The following is a 27,943-nucleotide window of genomic DNA, read 5'->3' on the forward strand; positions in this document are numbered from 1 at the left end:
TCCCCCACCTAGACTCAATCTCACTCTCCACACATCGAGTTGTGTGGGTCCAGCCGGCGGATCGACGACAGCTCCCTTGCCCCAACATCGGTGGCCCCACAACACCATAGCCCTGGTGTGCCCCCGCGCTCCACTCAACCGCTCCATCGCCGCTCACCTCACAGTCGAGGACCGCCGGAGACCCATCGTGCCACGACTGCCACTCCCTTGGCCGAAACCACTACTGCAAGAGCGCGAGGAGATCTCCCAGGCCCGCCTCCAGCAGGTAGGGAACGATTCTAGTCATGGTCTATGGGGTCATTCCTCTTTGCGATTGGATTTGGGAAAGGCCAGCTATCTGGCGCCGCTGACGCGGAGCCGACCATTCATTTCTAGATCTGTAAGCGACGAGGAGCTTGCAAGAGAGTCGGTGAGGCTGAGATGGTGGCGCGTCTTGGCAGAAGGAGCTTCAGATTCACTGCTAACCGCAGCTCTTAGTTAAGGAGAGAGGAACCAAGTTCCTTAGCCCAGAGTTTCGACTGTTCCTCTTTGGTTTATCGTGTATATTCGATACGGCTACCGTGGGCTGCTCTGCCACGGGCCTTGTATAGTGAAACTGCTTTTTGTTGAGAATTTTGGCGTAGGTAATGGAAAAACATTACCTTAGTCGGGGTTCTTTCATAGTTAGTATTTGTTTTATGATAGGAACTCTTTACATAGTAACAGTTGGTTCCTTTTTGTGTGATTGCACTCTCGATTGGTGAAGTTGTTGTCTCTTAGGTATATATAACCGTGTGCCAATTCATTCTCTTTCTATGGCCCTTCGTTGTCAGTGGTCACCTACCGTTCCTGAGCTACTTGTGCTGTTACTAGAAGAATAAGAATGAAAAGTTCATCTATTTGTTTCTACTGTGCATTGTGTAGCTTATTTTGCTATGCATTCTGTAGCTTAGAGTTGTCTCTAAATTTAAGATTAACATGTTGTAAAATAGTCACACGTATGTTAACTACATCTCCACGTTGCCAATTTGAGTTCCAGCTGTGTTGACTATGCCATGTGCATTATTTTATTTACTGTTGGATGTGATACACAGCCTAGACTTATACAACAAAATAGTTTATTGTCAAGAACTTGATGTTGGTTATTTTTCCCAACCTAATTGGGCTTTATAGTTGTGTCGGTCAATTGATTTGTGCAGCATTCCATGTCGTTACGGTGTCTGTTTGAAAGATAAAGTATATGTGGCACCCTGTATATTGAGTGTTCACTGCATCTCCATGTTGCATTTGAGATTTCAACTTATTATTTTGGGAATTTAAAGTCAAACCTTCCCTGTTGTGCTCAAAACAGAACTTTCAAAGGGGATTTGGAGGACTTCAAAAGTTGTATTTCGAATTTGGTGTGCTGAACAATACTGAGCTAAAGGTAATGTGAGTGTAGTTTCCTGGACCCATTGTGGATTTCAATTGTCCATCCACCGATTCAGAAATGTAGTTAATGCTTGAAGAAGTTAGGATTTTTAATTATGATGATTAATGGATAGTAGTTTCTTATATAGGGCAATGCTTATAGTCCTACGTTAGTCCTTCCAAAAGCAGCTTAAAATTTCCTGGCTTAAAGTCGTTGAAGGCTTCATCCTGCTACTCATTTTATAGGAATTGATAGGATATTGAGAAGTTGACCTTGATGTGCTATATGATACATTTTTGTGATGGGGCTCGCACCTTGATTACTTTGCTTACACTGGTGCAGTTCAATACATGTCTCTAGCCACACTTATGGTATTCAATCAGTTAGTGGATTACCTGGAATTTAATCACAAACATATCCAAGGTGCTAGTGGTCTGTACTTGTATGACACATGGTTAGTTTGTTGGTTTCCAGGTCACTTCTCGGTCATGATGCATCATAGGGACTATAGGATTATGTTTGTTGGTTTCTTCTCTTATCCTTTTCCCGGTGTCATCCCTAGTTCCTGCAGTTAAGCACACCTACCTCTGAGCCTCCCTCCTCTCTCCTCCTTGGAGGTCCTGAGGAGAGCAAGGAGCACAATCTGCACACATCTGAAACACACGATGGCAGTTGAGGGCGACACATTTTTTGGAAAAAAAAGTTTGGTGGTCGACAGAACACAAAACCCTAGTATGGCCTTTTGCCCATTGTGTGCACGGTGCACATGAGAACATGGCAGCAACAACGACGTGATGTGTGAGTGCACGTCAACGTGTTAGGATAGATTACCATGTGAGGTTGACTGGCGGACACATGTCATGTCCGCATCATTGAGTACAACTAGCTGCAGTTCATTGAGTTTACATTTGGTTTATTTATTTGCAACTTAGATTACAGTGGTTCATTGAGTTTCAGAAAATTTGTAGTAGCTAGCTGAGTTTAGTGTGGTTTTCATTTCCTGTGCAATGTCATTTTCATGATACAACAATCTACCTTTATAATTTGTTCCATGCTTAGCTATTGTGTTTTTTTGTAGCTGTTTGTTTCTTATATTAGTCTCTTTTTAGCTTGAACTGCATGCATGCTTGGCCCGTTGGTGGATGGTTAGCTGTAAGTTAGTTTCATACCAATGTTTGAGTGGTTAGTAATTGAGCCTTTCTGTTTTAAATATTTGAGAAGTGAATAAAATAAGTTTCTAAATAGGCCATTTGACATTGCTAACAACATTGCAAGTGAATCATACATATTCAAATCAGATTGTTATATGGCAATAAAATAAGCTCATATTTATCAAGTGCAAGCAGTCGGTTCTTACTACATATTCAAATCAGTAGTAGCTAGCCATTTCAGGTTCCAGATCTTGACTGTAGCATTTCACTTATGATTGGTTGTAGCATTTCACTACATACCTGCTACTGCTATACTACTATCCTACTGTACTACTCTCTACTGTACTGAACTACTACTACTCTACTTGCTACTGCTAGCTACTCCTACTCCTACTAGCTGGCTGCTACTCTACTCTCTTCCCTTGCTGCTGGCTGCTACTCTACTACTATACTGTCCTCCTGCTCTTCTCCTACTACTCTACCACTCCTCTTCTACTACTACTCTCCTCTACTCCACTCTACTCCTCTCCTCTCCTAAGTAGTTGTTGCTTTTTTTGCTACTTCTACTACTTCCTTACTACTATTATTTACTACTTCTACTTCTGTCTTCTATCAACTACTTCTACTTTTGTCAACTACTTATACTACTTCCCTACTACTACTGTCTACTACTTCTGATTGTTCGATCTGTCTATCAGGTTCGAGAAGATATTAAGCATATGATGTTCATGTGTGATTGAGCAAGTCAGTATGGCAGCTGTTGCTTTTTTTTGGGAAGCAGCACCTGCTTTTTTTGTCAAATCTCCCCTCTCCTCTATTTTTGCCACCTTTCCTATCCTCTATGTTTGGGAAGCAGTAGCTGCTTTTTTTACACCTTTTCCTCTCTATGTTTTTAAGCAAGCTGTTGCTTTTTTGCCAAATCTCCCCCTCTCCTCTCCTCTCCTTTGTTTTGCCGATGATGAAATTGTCCAAGTCCATACATTATATGGAATATGAGCTGATGATCAAGAACTTGTGAGGAACCTGGCATCATTAGTAGCCGCCCCTACATTACCTTCTCCTCTCTTCTCTGTTATGATGCCTTGATGCTCCAAGTTCAAGATCAGATGATGTTTGACATGTTTTTGAGGCCTCTACCACTGCTACTTCTTGTTTTTTTATATATTGTTGTTTTATAGGACTACTTTGGTTTATAGACCTTTTTGATTTCTTATACCTTCTCGCGTACCTAAAGCACACTTTCTTGCATCTATTAGAACAAAGCGCGAAATAATGTCAGCGGACACCAGACAGTGCAGCCCGATGCCCGAGCATGATGAGCAGCCAACCCTTGAGGAGCAAGCACTAGAGGACCAGCTTACTAAGGAACAGTTCAATAAGGAGGTACAAAATGATCTAGAAGTGATGCTTACTCAGGAGCAGTGTGACGAGGAGGAAGGCCCCAAAGGAGAGGCTGCTGAAGGTGAAGAAGAAGAGGATGATGCTGATGATGACTTAGAAGAGGGATATGTAAGCCCCGAGGATCCTTTCCCACGTGAAGCCAGAAGGAGGCCAATGGAGGAAGATTTGGACAAGGACTTTGACCCGAACGAGGAGGTAGGGAAAAAGCCTTAGCTTGTAAATTTTGCTAAAGCTTTGGCTGTGTTACCTCTGCTAACACTTTAACCTGTCGTATATATAGGTCCCTCCTAAAACTCGGAAAAGACGACGTCAATGTCTGCGACATCTCGCTAGACAAGACGGAGTAGAGGAAAGGAGAGCAGAGGCAACAGCCACAGAGATGGATCACGATGCCTCTGCTCCACAACCTGAAGACACAACCACGACTACCAAGTCTAAGAGGAAACGAGGGGACAGAAAAGGAAATCTATATCCAGATAAGGCATGCTATGTGATAACAGAGGTTGGGCCAGCAGGGGAGGTCCTTGAGCCAAAGGAATTAAGAGGACGATTCCGTAATGCAATCGGGGCCCTAGTAAGAGATAAATTGAACCCAACAATCCCTAACTGGAAAGAGGTACCAAAGAACAAAAAGAATGAACTATGGGATAGGCACCAGAGGGTCAATTTTAGATTTTTGGAGGGTAAGCACGAACTGGTAAAAAAATGCTTTTAGGATGATGGGAGAGGTATTCCGACGTTGGAGGTCGGAGCTCAACATGAAGTATATCCAAAAGGGGTTAACTCCCTTCAAAGAGTTCAGCAAAATAACTCCTAGTCAATGGGTGGAGCTCGTGGCTCAGAAGACTTCACTAGAGGCATTGGAGCTCCGTGCCTGTAACACCGAGCTGGCGAAGAGGAACAAACACCACCATCATCTAGGCCCCAGTGGCTACTATGCCAAGGAAGAGCAGTTTAGGAAGATGGACGAAGAGGCCATAGCTGCTGGGAATATCGATGTGACGAATCTGAAGGTACGCTCAAGGAACTAGATATATGTGAGGAGTACAGAAACATCCGGCAGTAATCTTAAGTTTGATTAGCCGGAGACCCAAGAGGCGGTATCATGGATACTGAAATATGCTGAAGACAAGGAGAAGGGCTCCTTCAATCCTTCCAGAGAGAGGGACGAGCTTAGCCTTGGCTTGGGAAACAAGGAGCACATAGGCCACACCAGGGGGCTAGGGAAAAGGACGACCTGGAAGCAAGGATTCGAAGAGGACATGCACATGTACAAGAAACATGGCCGAGACCAGGAGACTAGTCTTGAGCTCCAAGTGAAGGCTCTAGTTGCGAAGGTGCTGGAGGAGCAAGGACTGTCTATGGAGCCACGGATGTTAGTGACGCTGCCGGGAGAACTAGGATTAGTTGGTAGCCCTCCGAAAGTTCCTAGCAGCCAAGGTTCCACTGCAGCCTCAACCCCCGTCGATCGTATACGGGAACCAACTAGTTGCACCTTGGTGTTTCTAAGCGGCCGACAGAACACTGTGATGGAGGTGGCAATGGGTGTGGCACATCCTCCTGGTGGCTTACACTACAATAATAAGATACCGCCGGACTACACTAAGGTCGAGGTGCATACCATGAAGCCCGAGTTCATGCAGTGGAGGATAGATTACACAACTCTCGAGGGGCTGGTGTTACTCGGAGACGTTATTGGGCAGTTCATCCTCTAGCACAAACGGGACATTATATTGACTGCTTCTTCGCCGCCTCCCCCTCTCCCAAATTTGGAGCGAGTTGTTGAGGTTGGGGAGATATTTTCACCATCTCGTGACCACCACGTACCTGAGATGCCACATTCTTCCCCGCCTCCTAGCGAGCATGTGCCTGATGAGATGCCACAACCTTCTCCAGCTCGTACCAAGCAAGTTCATGATGAGATGCCACAGTCTTCTCAACAAGCATAGCCGATACTTGAACAACGAGTGCCTCCTGAAGAAGGTGATGCACAAGAAGACGAGGACGTGCCTGAATGGGAACTTTGAAAGAAGATTCCAATCAACATAAGGCCAGTTTATGTTCCAGTGAAAGATGTCTCGTCGGTGTCCAAGTGGTATTCACATGACCAGTTCAAGCCTGAGAACCAAGTTAAACAAGTCCCAGAATGGGGTTCTGAGGAGGCCGGAACTAGCAAACTCCACCAAATTGCAAAGTAGTATCCAAATATTGATGACATCAAATGGTCAAAGGATTGCCCAAAAACATATGAAAGAGGCAAGCCCTTTATACCAAACCGGGACATCCGGTGCCTACCACTTGGAATGAGAAGGTTCCATGATTGGTACTTGCGTGTTCTTCCAACGAGCATAGATCTCGTACAAGCATGCTTCCCCACTGGCACATTTGGAAGCCCAGCCGGGAAAATTGTCTTTGACTTCAATGACATGCACACATGCTTTCACCTAGGAGAAATGGAGATGAATCTAATTCGCACGTGGTGCTTGTAAGTCCTTGTCCTCCCGATATGATATGAATGTAATCTTTGAATTTTGTTGTAACTAACCAACGCCGTGATTTGTAGAATGCAAGTGCACATTGTCAAACAAATGCCAAGTCTGAAAGCCGGGTATGTAGACCCTCAAGCTATAGCCCAACCAAATTTTAATTACCCTAAACAGTGGACAGTGGATGCCAAAGAGCTAGCTGCTGCAAAGACTCTTCGGGAGAAAGAGCGCATCTGTACGGCGAAACTAAAGGAAGAGTCCCTTAAGGTTGCGGCATACATTGCTCTGGCTTTCAAAAATCTACAACAACACTCTACTATATGGCTACCATACAACTTCGAGTAAGTTCAACTATATACTTAAAGCTTTGTTCGATATATTTTATTCGATGTAAAAGAGCTTATCTAGTTCTATGATTAAATCTATGCAGCAACCACTGGATTTGTATAGCCGTCAATGTCGGGAGGAGCATGTCATGGGTCTTTGATTCAATAGATAAGGACCCGGCGACACACAAAGATTTCATATCGATTCTCAAGACGTATACATATTGACAATCCTCATTAGCTTATATGTTTGTATACATAGTTGTAACGTTCACTTATGGATACTAACAAGTTGTATTTGCTAAAATAATTCGAACAGGGCATTTAGGTTCTATGTCACTCATCATCACGGAAGGCATGGTCCAGCGAGGAAGGAAAAGCTGGCTATAAAAACACTATGTGCGGTAAGTGTAACTTACTTCTTCAGTACTCCGTTACATGGCTGTCAAAAGCATTACCTAACATTTTCATATGTAAAACACACAGTGCCCCAAGCAGAGGCCTGGGAGTGTACATTGTGGATACTATATATGTTCTATGATGAGTAACACCAGTGCCTACAGGAGACACCCCTTAAGGGTAAGTTTGAACCTCTTCATCAGTAGTATAAAAACTTCGTACATGGTATGAAATACTAAACCGAAATTTGTTCTCTTGTAGTAGAGAGAAGAGAAAGGAATGAAAAAAGACCCATACAAGGATGACCAACTCTTAGAGCTCATCGGCGACCTTTGCAACTTCATATTGGACCAGATTGTACACGTCAAAGGCGCCTACCATGACCGAGAGTCTGACTTAGGTAGAAATCCTCAGTACCAACACCTTCGTGAGACTGAAAGGCTAGCTCTAGGACGTTGATAACAATGTTTATGGAATTTGTATATTAAATGATGGATTGTATATATCCTTACGAATTGGACTTGTAATTATAGTTTATATAATACTATTGTGCTGGTAGTCGCGTTCGGAACGTTGGTCGCGGGGCGTTCGGCAACGCGAACGCGGTTCGGAACGTTGGTCGTGGGGCGTTCGGCAACGCGAACGCTGGATGGAATACGCAGAAACAAACAGTTATCGTCGAATTTGAATTGTAAATTTGAATTTTTTTGCGGGAAAACGTACTGTAGGGGCAGTTCTAGATTGAACCGCCCCTACAAATAGGTATTATAGAGGCGGCTGGCACTACAGCCGCCCCTACAAATCGATTTGTAGGGGCGGTTGGTGATTGAGCCGCCCCTACAAATCTATTTGTAAGGGCGGTTCGTAATACCAGCCGCCCCTACAAATCGATTTGTAGCGGTGGCTTAATCATCAACCGCCCCTACAAATCGATTTATAGGGGCGGCCTGGGAACCGCCCCTACAAATGCATGATTTGTAGAGACGGTTCGGTAGGGGCAGTTGGCCAAACCGCCCCTACAAAGGGTTACCAGCCGCCCCTAAAAATGCTTTGTGTAGTAGTGACTCGGCAAAGAGCCTCCGGTAAAAAATCTGTCGGCAAAGAATTGTTTGCCGAGTGCCTTTTAACGGGCACTCGGCACAACACTCGGCAAAGTTGGAACCGAAAAACAACCCGAAAAAATGGAAAAAAAAATGGAAAAAAAAAATGGAAAATGTTTTTTAATCAGTGGAGGCCCCCACCGGCCTGCGCCCGCCCATCTTCGGCATTTTTCGCGTAAATTTCGCAGCAACGCGGCCGACGGGATTCGAACCCGCGACCTCCCTCTACGCACGAACCTCCTCTACCACTACACCACACTGTCACTTGTGTCTGGATTCCGTTTTAGTTCCCAACATATTATACTAAACCAAGTGTAAATTGCTTGTTTGAGGCCCTAAACGAATTCAAATAAAAAAGTAGTAAACTACAAAGTTTCATAACTTTTCGAGATCTACACTTTTAGTTTAGGAAGTTTTTCCATCCGAGGTCGTTTACAAAATTTGAGTTTCAAAATTTTGAAATTCAAATGCAGTTTTGCATGACAAGATGATTTCAAATCAAAAAGTTGCCAACTACAATGTTTCATAACTTTTCGAGATCTACATAGTTTATTTTGATTGTTTTTCCATCCGAGGTCGTTTGAAAAATTCGAATTTTAAAATTTTGAAATTCAAACACAGTTTTGCATGACAAGATGATTTCAAATAAAAAAGTTGCCAACTACAATGTTTCATAACTTTTCGAGATCTACAGAGTTTATTTTGGTTGTTTTTCCATCCGAGGTCGTTTGAAAAGTTCAAATTTTAAATTTTTAAAATTCAAACACAGTTTTGCATGACAAGATGATTTCAAATTAAAAAGTTGCCAATTACAAAGTTTCATAACTTTTCGGGATATACAAAGTTTATTTTGGTTGTTTAGTCATCTGTTCATCCGACATGGTCGTTCTAACATTATTCACAAATCTTATATATATCTCTTATAGTTTCATAAACTACGAGAGAGATATGTTAGACTTGTGAATAAATTTACTTTCACTTTATCGTATGAAGAAAAGACCAAAACAAACATTGTACATCTTGATGAGTTATAAAACTTTGTAGTTGAAAACTTTTTTATTTGAATTAATTTACTGCTTCAAAATGTGTTTTGAAATTTTCTTTGCCGAGTGTAAAAAAAAACACTCGGCAAAGAAGCTTCTTTGCCGAGTGTCAAAAAAAAAAACACTCGGCAAATGCGTTTTTGCCGAGTGCCCGAAAAACAACACTCGGTAAACCACTTGACACTCGGCAAAGAGCCGGCGAGCTAGAGGCCGTACAATGAACATGGTCGTCGCTGGCGTAGATGGCTTCGTCGTCTATCAGGCCGATGGTGACCGGCCGGCACATGTAGGTCTGCTGTACCGTTTTCCCTTTCTTCCCCAGCGGATAGGAGGTGACGTCGGAGGTCACCAGCACCCGGACGCTTTACCTGGAAGCCAAGTGGTAGTTCTCCCAGATGTAGCTGGTGTTTGTGTTGCTGAGCCGTTTCTGCAGCGTGACCGTCGTCAGTGGCGGCACAGTGAAGTTGTCCCGAGTCACGTCGCCAATCTGCCCGTACGGGGAGTCCATGTCGAAGAGGCTCACGCGGGTGCCGTTGCAGTCGATCTTGGTGCGGCCGCCGGGGTTGTTGGCGATGAGGATGATGCGAAGATTTGTCCGGTCCGCCTTCTTGAATGCCACCTGAGTAGGCTCATCACGATCCCCACCCGAACACCCAAGGAAGCAGTCCTTGGGAAGTGGAAGTGATCTGCTCGATGATCATCCGACAGACAGTGTTGTCGCACCACTGTATACGTCCGATTCATCAGATGCTTCTGGCAGCAAAGCCAACAGACCTCGACGACGACTGAGCTTGGCTGCAGCTGTCGCCGGTTCTGCTACCTTGTTAATAGAGCTTGCTGGATGATTCTTCCCTGCTGATAGCACAGCGTAGCACCCGATTTTAAAAACAAAATCAGATACACACCATATGTGAGCCTAGAAAGTCAAATCTCATATATAACTACAAATAAGGGTAATATAAAAAGACAATGCTTAAATACATAGCGTATTAGTGTAAAGATTATAACCTCAGAGTATAGACAGCGGAAAGACAACTCTGATCTTAGCAATCTGGTACTCATCCAGGATTTTTTCAAAGATTTAAAAAATAAAGCAAGCGTAAGTACATGTCGTACTCAACAAATATAACATGGGGTTCATGAGACTCAAAAGGCTGATACTGGTTTAACTACGGTTAGCTTTTAATGAATCATCTTTTAGCAATCGGGTGGAAACAAGTTCATCACAAGCCCATAAACACATGATCAGGTAAACATGAATAATGAATAGCATAAATAATAATTATTAGTGTGCATCTTTATCATCAGAATCATCAGTGTTCATCATCTATTCCATAAGGGTCCAAGGCCGCTCGTGACCGTGAGCACGGCTGATATACCAGTTTTACACTCTGCAGAGGTTGTACACTTTCACCATGAGTCGTGTTACCCACATGCCCGAGTTTATAACTCTCAAAACACTTTCAAGGTGAGCAGGCAGGGTACACTACGAAGCTTTTCCCCAGTCGTTCTAATAAGGAGCATACGCTAAGGATTTCATCTCCCAAGTGTTATGGAGTCATCTCCAGAAGTGGCACTTATACACGCAGCATAGTACACACCCTAGGGATGAGGCCCATACCCAGCCTGGTATGCCCCTCTTGCCCTTTCGGTAAACTGCTACAAACTAGAAAGAGCAAGGTACTAGACTAAGACCAGAGCCATATAGTCCTCATAGCTGTACTATAAGTCCCGGATGATCACTTACAGATAAGTCCTTAGGGAGAGGAATGTGAAGCATTTAGAAAATAGCTAAACACTTCAGCCCCCTGTTTCTAAGTTGCTAAAAAGTCATATTTTAATGTTTATTGCATATACCATTAGTCAAGTTACAAGATCATGGTTTTGGTTGAGCACTAGCAAAGCTACCCAATCCAATACCCCATAGGAATCAAGGTACAAGTACAAAAGACTAGGATATCCTTAGTGGCAGTCAAAGTAGACACATGCAGTATGAATTAAATGTATTAAAGGTGTATAGGACAACAAGGACAACATGCTATACTTGCCTTAAACACCGATCCTTCAGTAAGCTTTAATCTTCAACGTTCTTCTTCTTCTTCTTGATCACCACGTATATCTCACCGACTGGACATAATCATAAAGCACCACACAAGCATCCATACAATCATACATGAAGCAAACAATAGAACTAAATCAGAACAGTACACCAAACATAAAGTCAAGATGAAAAGTTTGTAAAACGAATCTACGTCTCGCTACGAACACATAGACGCGAAAAGCACACTAATCGGAGCTACGGTTGAAAAGATACAACTACCGAGAGATCTACTCATAAAACCATTAGTTTCATGTGTTCTAATTATATAAAAACATATATAAGATATTTTATAGATAATATAAATTAAGTCAAATTTAAGTTTGAAATATAATACTAAAGTAAAATAAATCATATTTTATTTATAAAACCCAGTTGCATAATTATTATTCAAATTAGAGTTTAAACCATGAAATTTCAGAAATAGTGACATGGTAACCATTGTTACTAACTCGTAGATCTCGACGCTATGAATCTAACGCAATTTGAATGGGCTAAAACGGAGTTAAAACGTAGAAGATATGAATTAAACAAGATTTCCATTAATAAAATAATAGATTAAATCTAACCTCAAATTTTAAAAGTTGAAAACATATCTAACAGTAGTATGAACATGTATATTATGAAATTACGAACCTAACGCAATTTGAATGGGTCAAATCGGAGTTAAAACGGAGAAGTTATGGCCTAAAGAAAATAGTGGAAAAACTATAATTAACGGAAAACGTATTTTGGATCTAAACCGACGAAACTACGCTTTCCAAAGAAGAAAACGGATTCTGAAAAAGTGCTATGGACTACGGGTTTAAAAACGGAAAACTAGAGGGGCTCTTTAGAAATTATGCCAGGCAAAGGGGTAAGAGCAGATCTGGACCGTTAGATTAAAGAGGAGCGGCTCAGATTGAAAAGAAGGGAGAGTGAGAGGATCGGCCGGCCGGTGGCGAGGTCAAATGCGGCGGCGCCATGGCCGGCAAAGGGAGCTTGGCGACGAAACTCGAAACACGGCCTACGGTGCACGATTTTCAACGGGAAAAGCACGGGGTGGAAGAGGAGGTTGAGGCGAGGTCACCTAGGGCACTGGTGGGGACCTCCAAGCACCGGAGATGGCGCTATGCTCGGCGGGCGATGGCGACTCGGCGGCTAGGGCATGGCTTGAGGCGAGGGCGGTGTGCTCTCGGGTTTGGGGAAAACGGCGCGGGCTCGGCTGATACTTATGGGGTGGAGGAACTTGTGGCGCACGGCACCGAGGAGACAGGAGCGGCGCGGGCACAGAGTGCATGGCGGCGGCGGTAGAGTCCGCGTCGACGACGGACCGAGGTAGGAGGCGACACCAACGGTTGGGCCCGGGCTATTAGCCAGAGAGAGATGGAGGAGCGTGCGCTTGCGCTGCTAGGCCAGACGCGGGAAGGAAGAGCTAGGCCGGCGCACTGGCATGGGCCGAAGCCAAGGCGGGGAAAGGAGGGATGGGCCGCCGAAAGTGGGAGCAGGAGTGGCCGGCTACTGGGCTGCACGGGAGAGGAGCTGTTGGGCCGGGAGAGAGAGAAGCCCAGGCGGTGGGAGAAGTGAGAAGAGGAGAACTGTGGGAGGAGAATAGACCGGTGGGGAAAACAAACTGGGCCATACAAACCGAAAGGGAGAGAGGGGAGGAGAGAGGGGTTTTTTTTCCCAAATCTTTTTCTAATTTGTTTTAAAAACCAAATCAAATTCGAATATGTTTCCAAATATACATTTTCAACTCAAATAAAATGGAAATTTCGGTAGGCTTTCAAAAATAAATTTGACAATTTTTAAACTCTTTTATTTTCAAATTGTCTTTTCTTTTATTTCAAAACCATTTTTAATTTCTTTTGCAAAAGCAATTTAAACCATTTTGAATTTTTAGTCAAAACCACTCAATCAAATACATCAAATGCAAGGGCATGTATGCACAAACATGTTGCTAAACCTTATGATGAATTTTAATTTAATGAAAAATTTTATTTTCCTATATTTTATGAGCACAAAAATTTCAACTTAAATCTTTTTAGGTCTATTTCCAAAAATTCAAATTTTAGGGTGTTACACACAGGCGACTTCGATGTAACAGCATTAGGAGAAAACATATGGCTCCCACTACGCCAGATTTGCACATCACTGCTGGCATCATCATTGCCGGATTTGTGAGAACCGATAGTGATGTACCTTCACTGCTGGTTATGAGCTTAAAAATGAAAAAATGATTGGGGCTGGGCTAAAACCGGCAGTGAAGGACCACATCACTGCCGGTTTGTGGCTTGAACCAGCAGTGTTTTGGAGGGCACTTATCACTGCCGGTTTAAGCCAAGAGCCGATAGTGATTGGGCTCTATCACTGTCGGTTCTAGCCAAGAACCGACGGTGATAAGCCTACAACACAAAAAGGCTACAGCCGTCCTCTCCTTCCTCCTCTCTTCCATCTCGAGAACAGAGGTGCGCATTTGGACCCTTTCCTCCATTGTTGCGGCTGCTCTTCACCATGAAGCTAGTGCTTGGATTTTGAAGAATGGCTTGATCTTTTTGCTTTAAGGTTAGTAACAAACATCCACTCCTTTGATTTTGTTGCTTAATTAGCTTTGTTTTGATGGCTACATTGCTTGATTCTCATTCTAGTTCTTTCTCCATTCTAGAGAGCACTTTTGCAATTGGATATTTGTGCAAGGCTCAAATTGTGGTAAATCCATCATTCAAACGGTTGGTGTCTATGAACACATTTAAATTCCTAGCTAATTATTCCATGGTGGTCAAGATCATCATTGTTAGTATGTGTTGCTATAATTAGTTCTTAGAAGTAGAGTAGAATAGATGTTTTTCATTATCGCGCAATAATTGTTTTTTACTACGATTTTCAATTTACAGGGCCAGGGCTACCAATTTCAATTTTCCAATAATTAGTGTACAATAATGTTTTCCAAAAATGGTACTTTCGAGCTACAATTGTTGTTCATGAAGCTCGATTTCTTATTAATTCTTTGTAATTACTGTCTCAGTATTTTTTTTTGTGTAGAGATGGATCGAGAGTGGATGCATCTGTCCTGAATGGACAAGCGGTACATGCATGGTGTCGGCCAGTTTATCACTGATGCCAAAGCCCATGCTGGGAATACGAACCCTATCTTCTGCACATGCAAAGATTGCAAGAATCATAGGAACTTTCGTCAAATTCAGTCTATACGATCACACTTGATTACCAGGGGGTTCATGCCAAACTATACGATATGGACTATGCATGGTGAGGTTTGTGTGAATGTTCTGCAGGAAAACGATGATGATGTGGACATGCCTGACGTAGCCATCCACGATGCTGACGAGGAACCCGGTGTCAATACAAAACCTATGGCCATAGTTAATAATGTGTTTAGGAACACGCTAGCTGACGACACCGAGGATAATGATGACATTTCTCAGTTGCTACGTAATGTAGAGACCGGATGTCTTAGTGAAAGACAACTGAGAAGGCTAGAGAAAATAAGACAAGATGGCAAAACACCATTGTATAGGAATTGTCCAATGAGCAAACTGGAAGCCAACATCATGCTGTTAGAGTTCAAATCGATAAACGGATTGAGCGATAAAAGCTTTGATCAGTTGTTAGGTATAATAAGGAAAATGCTCCTAGAAAAAAATGAGTTGCCAGAAAAGACATACTTGACCAAGCAAATGATCTGTCCCATCGGCCTCGAGGTTGAAAAAAATCCACGCATGTTCCAATGATTGCATATTGTACCGTGGAGAAAAATACAAAGACTTGGACAAGTGCCCCAAGTGTGAAGCTCCACGGTACAAGGAAGGGCCGTCAAATGAGGGTACCAAGACTAGGGGAGGTCCCGTAAAGGTCGTTTGGTATTTCCCTATAGCTCCCCGGGTGCATAGGCTGTTTGCATGTGCAAAGTCAGCCAAGCTGTTGCACTGGCATGGCGAAGAGCGTAAGAAAGATACAATGATAAGGCACCCCGCTGATGGGCATGACTGGAGAACTATCAATACTATGTTCTATAAGGACATCGATGGAGAGGTAAGGCACATTTGGTTTGCTTTGAGCATAGATGGGATGAATCCTTTTGACCAGGTTAGAAGCAATCATAGCACCTGGCCAGTGAAGCTCTGTATATACAACCTTCCACCTTGGGTCTGTATGAAGCGGTCGTACATCTAGATGCCACTACTGATCCAAGGGCCAAGACAACCTGGGAATGACATCGATGTGTTTCTGGAACCAGTGATCGATGAACTAGTGGAGATGTTTGAAAAGGGTGTGCCGGATGTTTGGGACGAGTACAAAAAGGAACATGTCACGATCAAGGGAGTACTTATCGCTACAGTCACTGACCTGCTAGGTCGAGGTTCGTTGTCTGGAGAGAAGACAAAAGGCTATACTGGATGTGTCGAGTGCTTGGACGACACCGATGCGGTAAATCTGCCAAATAACTCAAAGATAGTTTATATAGGACACCGTAGGTTCCTACCTATGGATCACCCTTACCGTAGGAATAGAAAAGATTTCGACGATACTATTGAGAAACGCTTAGCTCCAAAATATCGAGACGGGCCTGCGATACTTCGAGAACTCAACAAACTAGAGGTTGTCCTTGGGAAGGGGGACAATGTAGTAGCAGCGCCTGATGGGAGCGTTTAGAAGAAAAAATTGGTTTTCTGGAAACTACCTTACTAGCCATTTCTGAGTGTACGCCACTATCTTGATCCCATGCACATCACTAAAAACATGTGCGCTAACACTCTTAACACCTTGATGGACACCGAGGGGACATTGGAGGATTCACTAGCCACATGCCTGGACATGCAACACTTGGGAATCAGGAAGGAGCTGCATCCCGTTGAGCTAGAGAATGGCCAGTTCGAACTTTCGGTTGCGTCATGGACATTGAAGAAGGAAGAAAAGCGTGCGCTTATTTCTTTCTTCAATGAACTCAAAGTCCTGACGGGCTACTGTGCGAACCCGAAGAGGCTAGTGAACATGAGAGAACTCAAGTTCAACTATGGTCCTATGAAGGCCCATGACCGTCATCATCATGTCATTATGACTCAGCTGCTCCCTGTTGCCATACGTGGTATCATCCTCCCAAAGGTCCGTGCCTCAATCATAAAGCTTTGCTCGTTCTTCAACGTGATCTCAAAAAAGGTCATTGATGTTTCCATGCTAGAGCAGCTGCAGCGGGACATAGCCAAAACTCCCATTAGGCTTGAGATGCATTTCTCGCCGACTTACTTTAATATCACATTGCATCTGCTTATTCATCTTGTTGACCAAATTAGAGCCCTTGGCCCATTGTACCTGCATCAGATGTTCTCTTTCGAAAGATTGATGAAAGTTTTTAGGAGGTATGTTAGGAACAGATTTAGGCCAGAAGGGGGCATGGTTGAAGGACGGTCAACAGAGGAGGCCATTGAGTTCTGCACATATTATCTGGACATCAAAAGAGTCAGAGTTTTAGAATCTCGTCACGTGGGAAGACTATGTGGCAAAGGAACGATTGGGGAGAAATCTGTTACAGTAGATGACCCTGTTTCTTTCAGACAGGCACAGTTCGCTGTTCTTCAGCAAGCCGAGGGTGTGATGCCATACATTGATGAGCACAGGCAATCGCTGCAAACTCTGTATCCGAGTAGGTCACAGGCTTGGCTAGATAAAAACGTAAGGAGGAATTTGACAACTGGTTGCGACATCACTTGCTTGGAATAAAGTTGGGTATTCAACTAGATGCCTTAGCCAAGGGACCTTCGAGTACATATCTTAAGTATCAATGGTATGAGATCAATGGATTCACATTTTATATAAAAAAGCAAGATGGAAAGAGCACATACCAAAATTGTGGTGTTCGTTTTGATGCTCACGACGAAAATGGCAATGTGCAGGCGACATACTATGGTTTCATAGAGGAGATATGTGAGCTAGCCTATGGTCCGTTGAAGGCAGCTCTTTTTCACTGCCAATGGATCCGGCTCGAGGAAATCAACACTGGCAGCGAAGGGTTCACTACCGTTGATCTCACTAAGACCGCATACAGAGATGACCCCTTAGTCCTTGCAAGAGATGTTATGCAAGTCTTCTATGCAAGGGACAACAAGATAAAAGGAAGACTAAAAGTAGTCCTAGAAGGGAAAAGGAAGATTGTCGGTGTCGATGGAGTGACGGACAAAGAAGACTACATGGGCTATCAGGAAATGCCTCTATTCGGGGCGAACGTACCCCTACCTATCATTCAAGAGGGTGACGAACCTACTTACGTATGGCTTGATCACAATGAGGCCCTCATTATTGATGCACCTAAAGATAGTTAGATTATTGTTAACTATGTAATCATTATGCACATAACCGTGAAGGATGTTTGACCCTGATGAAACTCTCATCTCCTCTCTCCTCCTCGTTAATACTCTACCAACTCAGCAAATATGCCGACGTATCATAGCAATTAATGAGAATGAAAGTTATTTAAAACTACCATTGAGACTGACCTTATTACTATTCAAACACTCGATTAGACACCGGACGTAACATTTGTAAACTTTACTCTCTGAATTTAAACACCAGCTAAAGATAAATATAAATATATATGTCTAGACTTCTGATAGAAGGACATTGGGGTGGCCATTCTCTTCCGAGATACTACTAGTAGTGAGGGATCCATAGCTCCTCGGCGCCACTGGTCCCCAACCAGTTTGTAGTCCCTGCTTGCAATACTCAAATGAGCCCAGCCCACAGTTGGCATTGAGCAAAGGTGTAGTAGCTCCATTCCTCCTCCAACCTTCATTGATCATTGATGTATGTGCTCCTAGAGATGTGAATGGGAATGCTTGTGGCTTGTGTGTTGACTGTTGAGTGATCCATTTACTTGATGCATGTACTGTTCTAGTCTCCAGATCAGGTCGAGATGAAGAGGAACACTAAGAATGCCATGGAAAAAGAAGGTGCACAGAGAAAATTCATTTAATAAATTATAAAATAGAACAAAAAAATTTGGGCCGCCTGGGACTTGAACACGGGTCTCGGGGGCTAAGTTGAGGGGTCTTAACCGTTGCGCCAGTAGGAGGAGTTCGAAAGAAAACTAAAAGTTATCCTACTTAACACCTAACTGCTACACCACATCACTGCTGGTTTGGGGAATGACCCGACAGTGATGTACCCCATCACTGTCGGTTTATAATCAAAATCGGCAGTGATGAGCTATTTCCCGAAGTAAATTAATAATTTATTAAATAGAATAAAAAAAAATTTGCCATCTGGGACTCGAACACGGGTCTCGGGGTCTAAGTTGAGGGGTCTTAACCGTTGTGCCAGTAGGAGGAGTTCGAAAAAATGAAAAGTTATCACCTAACTTAACACCTAACTGCTACACCACATCACTGCCGGTTTGGGGAATGACTCGGCAGTGATGTACCCCATCACTATCGGTTTATAATAAAAACCAGCAGTGATGAGCTATTTCCCGAAGTAAATTTATAATTTATAAAATAGAACAAAAAAATTTGGGCCGCCTGGGACTCGAACATGGGTCTCGGGGGCTAAGTTGAGGGGTCTCAACCGTTGTGCCAGTAGGAGGTGTTCGAAACAAAACAAAAAGTTATCCTACTTAACACCTAACTTAACACCTCACTGGCTACGATCGCAGCAGGGCCCTTCACTGCCGGTTTTTGGTTCTTCACAGTCGGTTGCTCGAACCGACACAGAAGGCTCCATTCACTGTCAGTTTTTAAACTAAAACTGACAGTGATGTGTAGATGCTCCTCACATGCCAACAGTGCTCTCACTAACCACAACAGTTGGAACACTGCTCCCACCTACCCCGACAACTTTAGTTCAGAAATAAAATGTACCACGACTACTAGCCCCTATAAAATGGCCCTCGGCTAGGAGCTAGCCTGTCCATGCATGTTGGTTTTAGCCAGGCCTTATCAGCCATGATACAATGTTTTCCTCTCACAAGAAACCACAGATATCATTATGCGTCGTAGTCCATCAAAATGGTGCACACAAGAGGTACTAGAAGAATGCTACTGAAGATAGAGCAACGCCGAAGATTGGAGATGCCACGAGGTACACTGAGCCATCCGCTACGGTGCGCATCTAGGAAAAGGCCATGTACAGACAAGGTGGATTCATCGATGCCACCTTGTCATCTCCAACCGGTATAGCTCGTAGACCACCTCGGTGCTACCGTTTGCCCCTAGTTGGTGCTAGAAGAATGCTACTAAGGTGGTTACATTATAATGTGTTGATACACATTGATTGTAACATTGACCTGTACGCAAATAGGTCTTTGTTATCGTATATGGAATTTTAGTGTAAGGTATTTGTTATCGTATATGTAATTTATTTCTAATATTTTTGTTATTTTTTGATGTATTTTATTACTATCTAAATAAATATATCGTTGTTGTTAAAACTTTCCCACTATACTATCTAAATAAATATATCCTTTACAAATATGCACCTTCACTGTCGGTTCTACTTAAAAACCGGTAGTGATGTCCATGCCCCATATATAAAACAAACCGCCGGCCACATACATCGATCCCACCCACCCACGAACTCTCACAGTCTCATTTCTTACGCTTCACTCTCACTTCTCAAGAAATCCACTCTACGTGATTTGGTCATGGCTCCTGCATTTTTAATGGTATTGATATGTTGTCTTCTCCAATATTCTATCTATATTCATTTGATCTATATTTATATTCATGTTTCTTTGCATTCTACATTTATATATATATTCTTATTCCTTGCATTCGATCCATATTTAATTATGTTGCCACATTTACTTGGAAGAATTTTTTGTGCATATATTTTATGTTCATATTTTTTTGGCATTTTATCGATCAGGTGGTATGAACAACGGACCTCCCCCACCAAAAGAACCAGGTTTCCACCCTGGCGATGAGCCATTCGCTCCTAATGTAGCCATTCCACGGTTCCCTGTTCCAGCTATTGTATGAAATATTTTCCAACATCTTTTGTTTTTTGATGCTAACAAATAAGTGTAATTAGTTTAATATCATTGTTGCATACATATATGTCGCAGACTATATCCCCAATAGATTGGCTGTGAACATCACTTAGCTGGTTCTTTATCTCGAACATCATCGAGAACACGACATCTATTGCAAGTGGTCGGCTATGGACGTGTGAACTCAGTTTTTCCATCCCTTTGAGGGGTGCAAATCATCGAAACCATGTCCACGAGACGGGAAGACAGAGCCCGAACATGATAAGCGCCTAATTCAGTGTCGTGCGCATCTATTTAGAGGCACTTCGACGTGTTTGCTATGATGTGCCTGATTTCTTGCACTTCAAGGCACTTTCTTTGAATGCTGGTGATATCCCCGTCCCGCAAGCAAGCGAATGGTTTGCGAACTACAACCGTGCGGATGTGGTAAAATGGTCACTTATACCTGAGTCATAGTTATTTGTTGTTTATTATTATAATAACATTCTCTAACTTTTTTTTCTTTTTCTCCGCATGCAGATTGTGCTCCAGAACCTTACATATGCTGCATGTGGCTTGTGGGCCGTTCTAGACCAAGCTACGGAGCAACTCGGGTACGATTGGGACTTTTGCAATGGTAACCTCAGCCAGCTCACTATAGAAGGACGCAAGTACTGCATAAGGATTACTAATAGGGGCAGTGGTCATTCAGTAGGTTTCATCTATGCCCGACCATTCTTTCGGTATTGTGAGGCACGAGAGAGTGCGCTCATACGGGCATTGAACTTCATCGATACAAGCGGATACATAATCCGTGACATCAATTACCATATATGGCTACAGAGGCATGTTAGTGTGCGTGACCCGATCGAACTCGGCAGTGATTCCGATAGTAATTAATATTTATTAGGTTGTTTTCAAGGTCGTAGTTTAATTGGGTTTTAATTTTAATTTGTATGGCTTTGTATGTGTTAATTATTATCATGCATGTAATTCGTGTAACATTTGTTGGGCAACTAGAAATATACATTCCGGTGTCGTATTTGTCTCAAACTTTTTCTTAGGCTTCCACGTGCCACGTATAAAGGAAACACCTAGTTTGGGATTTTCTAGAGATGGTTTGCTACTTTCTGAGGTTTAATTGAATTTCCATGCGACGACACCGTTTAATTATAGGTTGAACTGAGTCTACCCACGAAAAGATCTGGAATGGTGCTAAACTTTTACACAGGCTCTAATGTGCCCTAGGAATAATAATTTTGTGGAGGTGGATGACAAAATCTATTGGGTCCAAGATGAAATTCACCCTCTTTTGTCTCATTCGGCACAGAGAAAAATATAATAAATAAAAAAACTGATCAGAAAAACCTTAGATCCTGCATGGGGTCTTAATTTGGGTGTACATGCTTACCAAAAAAATTTCAAGTCATTTCGATATAGGCGGAGTATACATGCTTTACAGAGGTACATGTGCCTTTTCATCGAACCATGACTATACACATAGGTTATCAAGATTTCTGTGGTTCATAGCCATTTCAGTATTGTATTCGTCTCAAACTTTTTCTTAGGCTTGCACGTGCCACATGTGAAGGAAACACCAAGTTTGGGATTTTTTGGAGATGGTTTGCTAGTTTCTGAGGTTTAATTGAATTTCCGCGCGACGACACCGTTTAATTATAGGTTGAACTGAGTCTACCCACGAAAAGATCCGAAATGGTGCCAAACTTTTACATAGGCTCTAATGTGCCCTAGGGATAAGAATTTTGTGGAGGTGGATGACAAAATCTATTGGGTCCAAGATGAAATTCACCCTCTTTTGTCTCATCGGCACAGAGAAAAATATAATAAAAAAAACTGATCAGAAAAACCTTAGATCCTGTGTGGGGTCTTAATTTGGGTGTACATGCTTGCCAAAAAATTTCAAGCCATTTAGACATAGGCGGAGTATACATGCTTCAAAGAGGTACATGTGCCCTTTCACCGAACCATGACTATACACATAGGTTATCAAGGTTTCTATGATTCATACGCATTCCGGTATCGTATTGGTCTTAAACTTTTTCTTAGGCTTGCACGTGCCACGTGTGCAGGAAACACCTAGTTTGGGATTTTCCAAAGATGATTTGCTACTTTCTGAGGTTTAATTGAATTTCCACGCGACGACACCGATTAATTATAGGTTGAATTGAGTCTACCCACAAAAAGATCTAGAATGGTGCCAAACTTTTACATAAGCTCTAATGTGTCCTAGGGATAAGAATTTTGTGGAGGTGGATGAAAAATCTACTAGGTCCAAGATGAAATTCACCCTCTTTTGTCTCATTTAGCACACAGAAAAATATAATAAATAAAAAAACTAATCAGAAAAACCTAAGATCCTGTGTGGGGTCTTAATTTGGGTGTACAAGCTTGCCAAAAAAATTTCAAGCCATTTCGACATAGGAATACATATGCTTTTATTTATTCAGTATATAAAAGAAATTTTTTAATATATATAAACATCACTGTCAGTTTCAAAAAAACGGCATTGATGAGAATAAACCGACAGTGATACTGGTTATCACTGTCGGTTTATTTTAAAAACCAGTAGTGATATATAAAAAATTAAAAAAAATTGTGCCAGCCCTCGGGTTCGAGCTCGGGTCTCGGGCTGCAGACTTCAGAGACTTAACCGCTGTGCTAGTATAGGATGTGTGCCAAGGGTTATTTACTTTTTCCTTTTGACCTTAGGCCGCTTAATAAATTATAAAATACAACAAAAATTTTTGGGCCGCCTGGGACTCGAACACGGGTCTCAGGGGCTAAGTTGAGGGGTCTTAACCGTTGCGCCAGTAGGAGGAGTTCGAAAGAAAACGAAAAGTTATCCTACTTAACACCTAACTTAACACCACATCACTGCCGGTTTGGAAAATGACCCGGCAGTGATGTACCCCATCACTGTCTGTTTACAATCAAAACAGGCAATGATGAGCTATTTCCCAAAGGAAATTAATAATTTATAAAATAGAACAAAAAAATTTGGGCTGCCTGAGACTTGAACACGAGTCTCGGGGGCTAAGTTGAGAGGTCTTAACCGTTGCGCCATTAGGAGGAGTTCGAAACAAAATGAAAAGTTATCCTACTTAACACCTAACTGCTACACCACATCACTGTCAGTTTGGAGAATGACCCGACAGTGATGTACCCCATCACTATCGGTTTACAATCAAAACCAGCAGTGATGAGCTATTTCCCGAAGTAAATTAATAATTTATAAAATAGAACAAAAAAATTTGGGCCACCTAGGACTCGAATACGGGTCTCAGGGGCTAAGTTGAGGGGTCTTAACCATTGCGCCAGTAGGAGGAGTTCGAAACAAAATGAAAAGTTATCCTACTTAACACCTAATTGCTACACCACATCACTGTCAGTTTGGGGAATGACCCGGCAGTGATGTACCCCATCACTGTCGGTTTACAATCAAAACCGGCAGTGATGAGCTACTGGTATAAAAGAGGCGCGGGTTGAAATTATCCAAATTCATTTCAACCCACGCCATCCCCTCCCCCCGCTCCGCCGAAGCACCACCCCGCGCCGGAGCACCGTCCCACGCCGTCCACCGCCCCAAGCCAGAGCACCGTGCCGTCCGTGCCCTCATTCCTCGTCCACGACACCGGCTGTGCCCCTCCTCCTCCATGCCCGCACTCCCACCGCTGAGGCCTTCAGGAGCGCGTGGACAGCTACTTTCCCACCCCCACGATGAGTGCGTGGCTCACTGCCCGCTATGTGTCTGATGAAATGTCCCACGGTGTCCCACAGCTGCTTACTTGAATCAGTAGAGGCTTTTCATTTACCAAGTACTACAACTTATTGTTTGATATGATAATTTACTTGCCATAATTTATGTTACTGCTACTTTATTGCAATGCTAGCATACAGTTTGTCTAACTTGCTTAGGAGCACGGTACAACCATCTGATTTTGTCAATCAGGCAATGCAACATGCATATAACTATCATGTCCCATTGTTTTTGTACAAAGCACTACTGAGCATTTGAGGGATATAGTTGCAAAGCCAGCTAATAGAGAAGTAGCTTATTTCTTAGCCACATGAACTGAGGGCCTAGGCCTTCAACGCTAACCGGTCTTGCCATGGAACCGCCCTCTTACCTTCACTTGCAAGAGAGTTTCCTGTATCCCTACAAACTGATAATTTGACATCAGCTGTCATCATATCTTTGTCCACCCTTACCTGATCAAACTTTTCGACTTCTGGATGGCCCTGTTGCCCCTGGCGATCATTCCCCACGTCATTCTGCAGGCAAGAAAGCCCTTTTAATTGTCATAAAAACACTTTTCTTGTACAAATTATGTTAATTCATGAACTCCATCACTTTAGCATCAATTTTGACTTCTAGCAATAGAGATGAGATTTTGGTCCAAACATAACACTCACCATTTAACAAAAAGAAGACAGCATTGATCACTTTAGTGTAGTCATCATTGATAGAATCCCAAAATCATGAACAAAATGTGCCCCATTTAGCAAATAAACTGTAGAATTTTCCATTAATAGTAGATGCATTGCATTACCTATCAGAGATCATATTTACGCCCTTTTCCTTCCATTATCATGAAACGTCGAACCACGGCCTCATTGGTCACTTTCTTCAATTCTTCTTTCTCTAGATAGCAAATAAGTCTATGACTCAAGTGCTGATCACCCATGCAATTAGACAAAGTTGTTTTGACAATCTTCATTCCCGAAAAGCATCTCTCAATTGTTGTAGTAGCGACAGGCAATACTAGCAAAGCAATGCACATAATAAGCTGTTTTACTTTCTCTCATGATCAATGATTGCAAAGTGAGTATTTTATGTGCATTATGTGATTTAGTAAAATTGACTTTGCAGCCCTACAAAATTTTCATTTGAAATGTCACCTGGATTGCTTAGAGGATGAGTAACATTAAATAGATTTAGTTTGGCCATATAACTCGAATAATAACTCTTGTTTAGTGAGTTACCATTACCACTTACCACATGCCTAATTTACTTAAATGTATAGGCAACCATGGCATGGTATGTAGTGCACGTTGGTCACATGCCTGGGATTTATCGAACCTGGGAAGATTGCTATGCTCAAGTAAATCGCTACCCTAGTAATTTGCACAAAAAGTACAACACAGAAGCTGAAGCTTTGAGGGCCTACTATAGTCATCTGGCGTACCTTGCAAACCATGGGCAACCGGCCTACTATTGTCCAATGAATGCAAACCATGGCCATCCGCTGGCACTGGAGATTGAAGAGAAGCCACCCGCCGGAGATGTGAAGATTAGAAGAATTGCTCATTGGTCTTGGAAAGATGTCATGCTTTTATTTATGGCTATGGTCATTGCTTTTCTTATTTGGAAGTTGATGTAGGCTTAGTTTCGTAGAACAGTAGGTGGACTTTGTTGTATGTGGTCAATCAAACAATGAATTTGTTCTAGGTGAACATATGCTATTATTTGACTTTGTTGTATGTGGACGACTTATTATTAGACTTTGCATTAAACATATTATATATATATATATATATATATATATATATATATATATATATATATATATATATATATATATATATATATATATATATATATATGAACATATGCTATTAGTAGTTGTCCGCAGCAAAAACTAACCACGATCGTGTCACAGCCATGACTCATCGTCGCCTATTACCCCGTCGCCGAAGAACAACTCGGCAACAAGAAGCGGCTGATATCGCTGGAACGGGAGAGCCGCATGATCCGACAAACGGTGATGGTGCCAATCAGGACGGTGAGAACGAGCAGCCATGGACCCCGTCCGGCCTGCTCGATCTAGGTCAAAATGACCAAGATAGCCAGGTAACTTTGGTATCATGTGACTATGTAGCCACACACGCTAATCAATTGAGAGGGTCATAGCTTACTTGGTGTCTCTAGCAGGAGCCTCCGCCGGCCGAGGAGCCAGAGGGTTCGGGTAGAAGGAAGGCCAGATCCAAGCGAGGCATGTCAAAGATTCCTGTTGGTAGGAATGCACACTGGCACATTACTAAGAACATCATGTTTGAGAATGTTTTTGCCAATTGCAAACACAAAACCAAACCAGAACCATCCCATCAGTACCGCACCACCTCCAAAGAAAGAATCCTTACCTCACCACACCCTACCCAAAATGCATTTCCCAGCTTCTGATGGTACTCAACCCAAAATCTGGCTGGACAAGTGCAACAACTACTTATCCATATATTCCATTCCTGACTCTCCGTGGGTGGAAGCAGCCACTATGCAGTTAGAAGGGAATGCTACAAAACAGTGGTAGACTTATAAGCAGACTCATGCTTCAGTTACTTGGGAAACAGTTCTTTGCAGATGTGCAAGAGCAGTTTGGCAGTGATGATTATAGGTCAGCCATCAATGGGCTCTTAGATTTTAAGCAGATATCTACTATTGAAGACTATACCAATCAGTTTCTGTCACTACAGTATGATGTAACTATGCATAGCTGCAATTATGATGCTTTGTTCTTTGCCACCCAATATGTGAGAGGCCTCAGAGAGGATATTAGAGCTGTGGTAGAACCACAAGTCCCAACTACTGTGGAAAGGGCAGTGTAATAAATCCTACAAAAAGTGGTGGAAAGGAGCAAGCTTAAATACCAGAATAAACACTCCACACCAAAGCCTCAGCCACCTAAAACTGACGCCAGGTCTCCTTCTGTCTATGGTATTTTATGGAGAGACAAACAGTTAAGAGATTACAGGAAGGCCAATAATCTTTGCTATCACTGTGGAGAAAAGTATGAGCCTAGATATGCAGAACATTGTGCCAAAAAGACCAAACCTCAGCTCAATGCTTTGGTTCTTAATGATCTGGACAAGGAAATGAATGAAGAGCTCCTCAATGAAATGGAAATTGATGAGATGTTAACTGAAAATTTCTGTCAGTAGTCTCTTAATGCAATGGCTGGTACTAAATCTGCTGATTCCATCAAACAGAAGTCCACCGTTCAGAGCAAGATAATGCTTACACTAGTTGATACTGGTAGCAGTCACAGTTTTGTGAGTTCTCATTTTGTCCAACTCACCAAACTACCAACAGTCCCGATGGAGCAGCAAAAGGTAAAGTTGGCTAATGGCAACTGGGTGACTACAACTAAGAGCATCTCCTACAGATGGGCTAAATACATCTGTGCAGGCTATTATAGCTATTGTGGCCCAAAAAAGTTGTCCAAGAGTCTTTCTATCCGGTCTTCTATTTTTCACCGCTCGCCATCCCGGAGTCGTCGCTGGCCAATTTTCCCATGCGAGACTCGCTTGCTATCCCGCGGCGCCAATGGAATCCCGCGCTCAGGCTCGCCTCTCCCGCGCTCGATTTTCTTCTCCACGCCGCGGCGGCAATGGAATCCCGCGCGCAGGCTTCGCCTCTCCCGCGGTCGATTTCCTTCTCCGCGCGCCAGCCTCTCCCCCTCCCGCGTGCGCCCCCCCTGTCCTGCTCCTGTTTTTCTTCCCATCCCGCGCTTCTTCTTCTCGGCACCTGCATCTTCCTCTCTCCACGACGCGGATCCCTTCGAGGACCTCGGAATC

The 27,943-nt window shown here is 42.9% G+C and overlaps 1 pseudogene; it reads right to left on the reverse strand.

The window, feature by feature from the left end:
• Positions 1 to 333: 333 nt before the first annotated feature.
• Positions 334 to 27,870, reverse strand: LOC136507375 (uncharacterized; annotated as a pseudogene).
• Between the last annotated feature and the right edge of the window lie 73 nt (positions 27,871 to 27,943).

The sequence above is a fragment of the Miscanthus floridulus genome, chromosome 15 (assembly GCF_019320115.1).
Source record: "Miscanthus floridulus cultivar M001 chromosome 15, ASM1932011v1, whole genome shotgun sequence".
NCBI classification, from domain to species: domain Eukaryota; kingdom Viridiplantae; phylum Streptophyta; class Magnoliopsida; order Poales; family Poaceae; genus Miscanthus; species Miscanthus floridulus.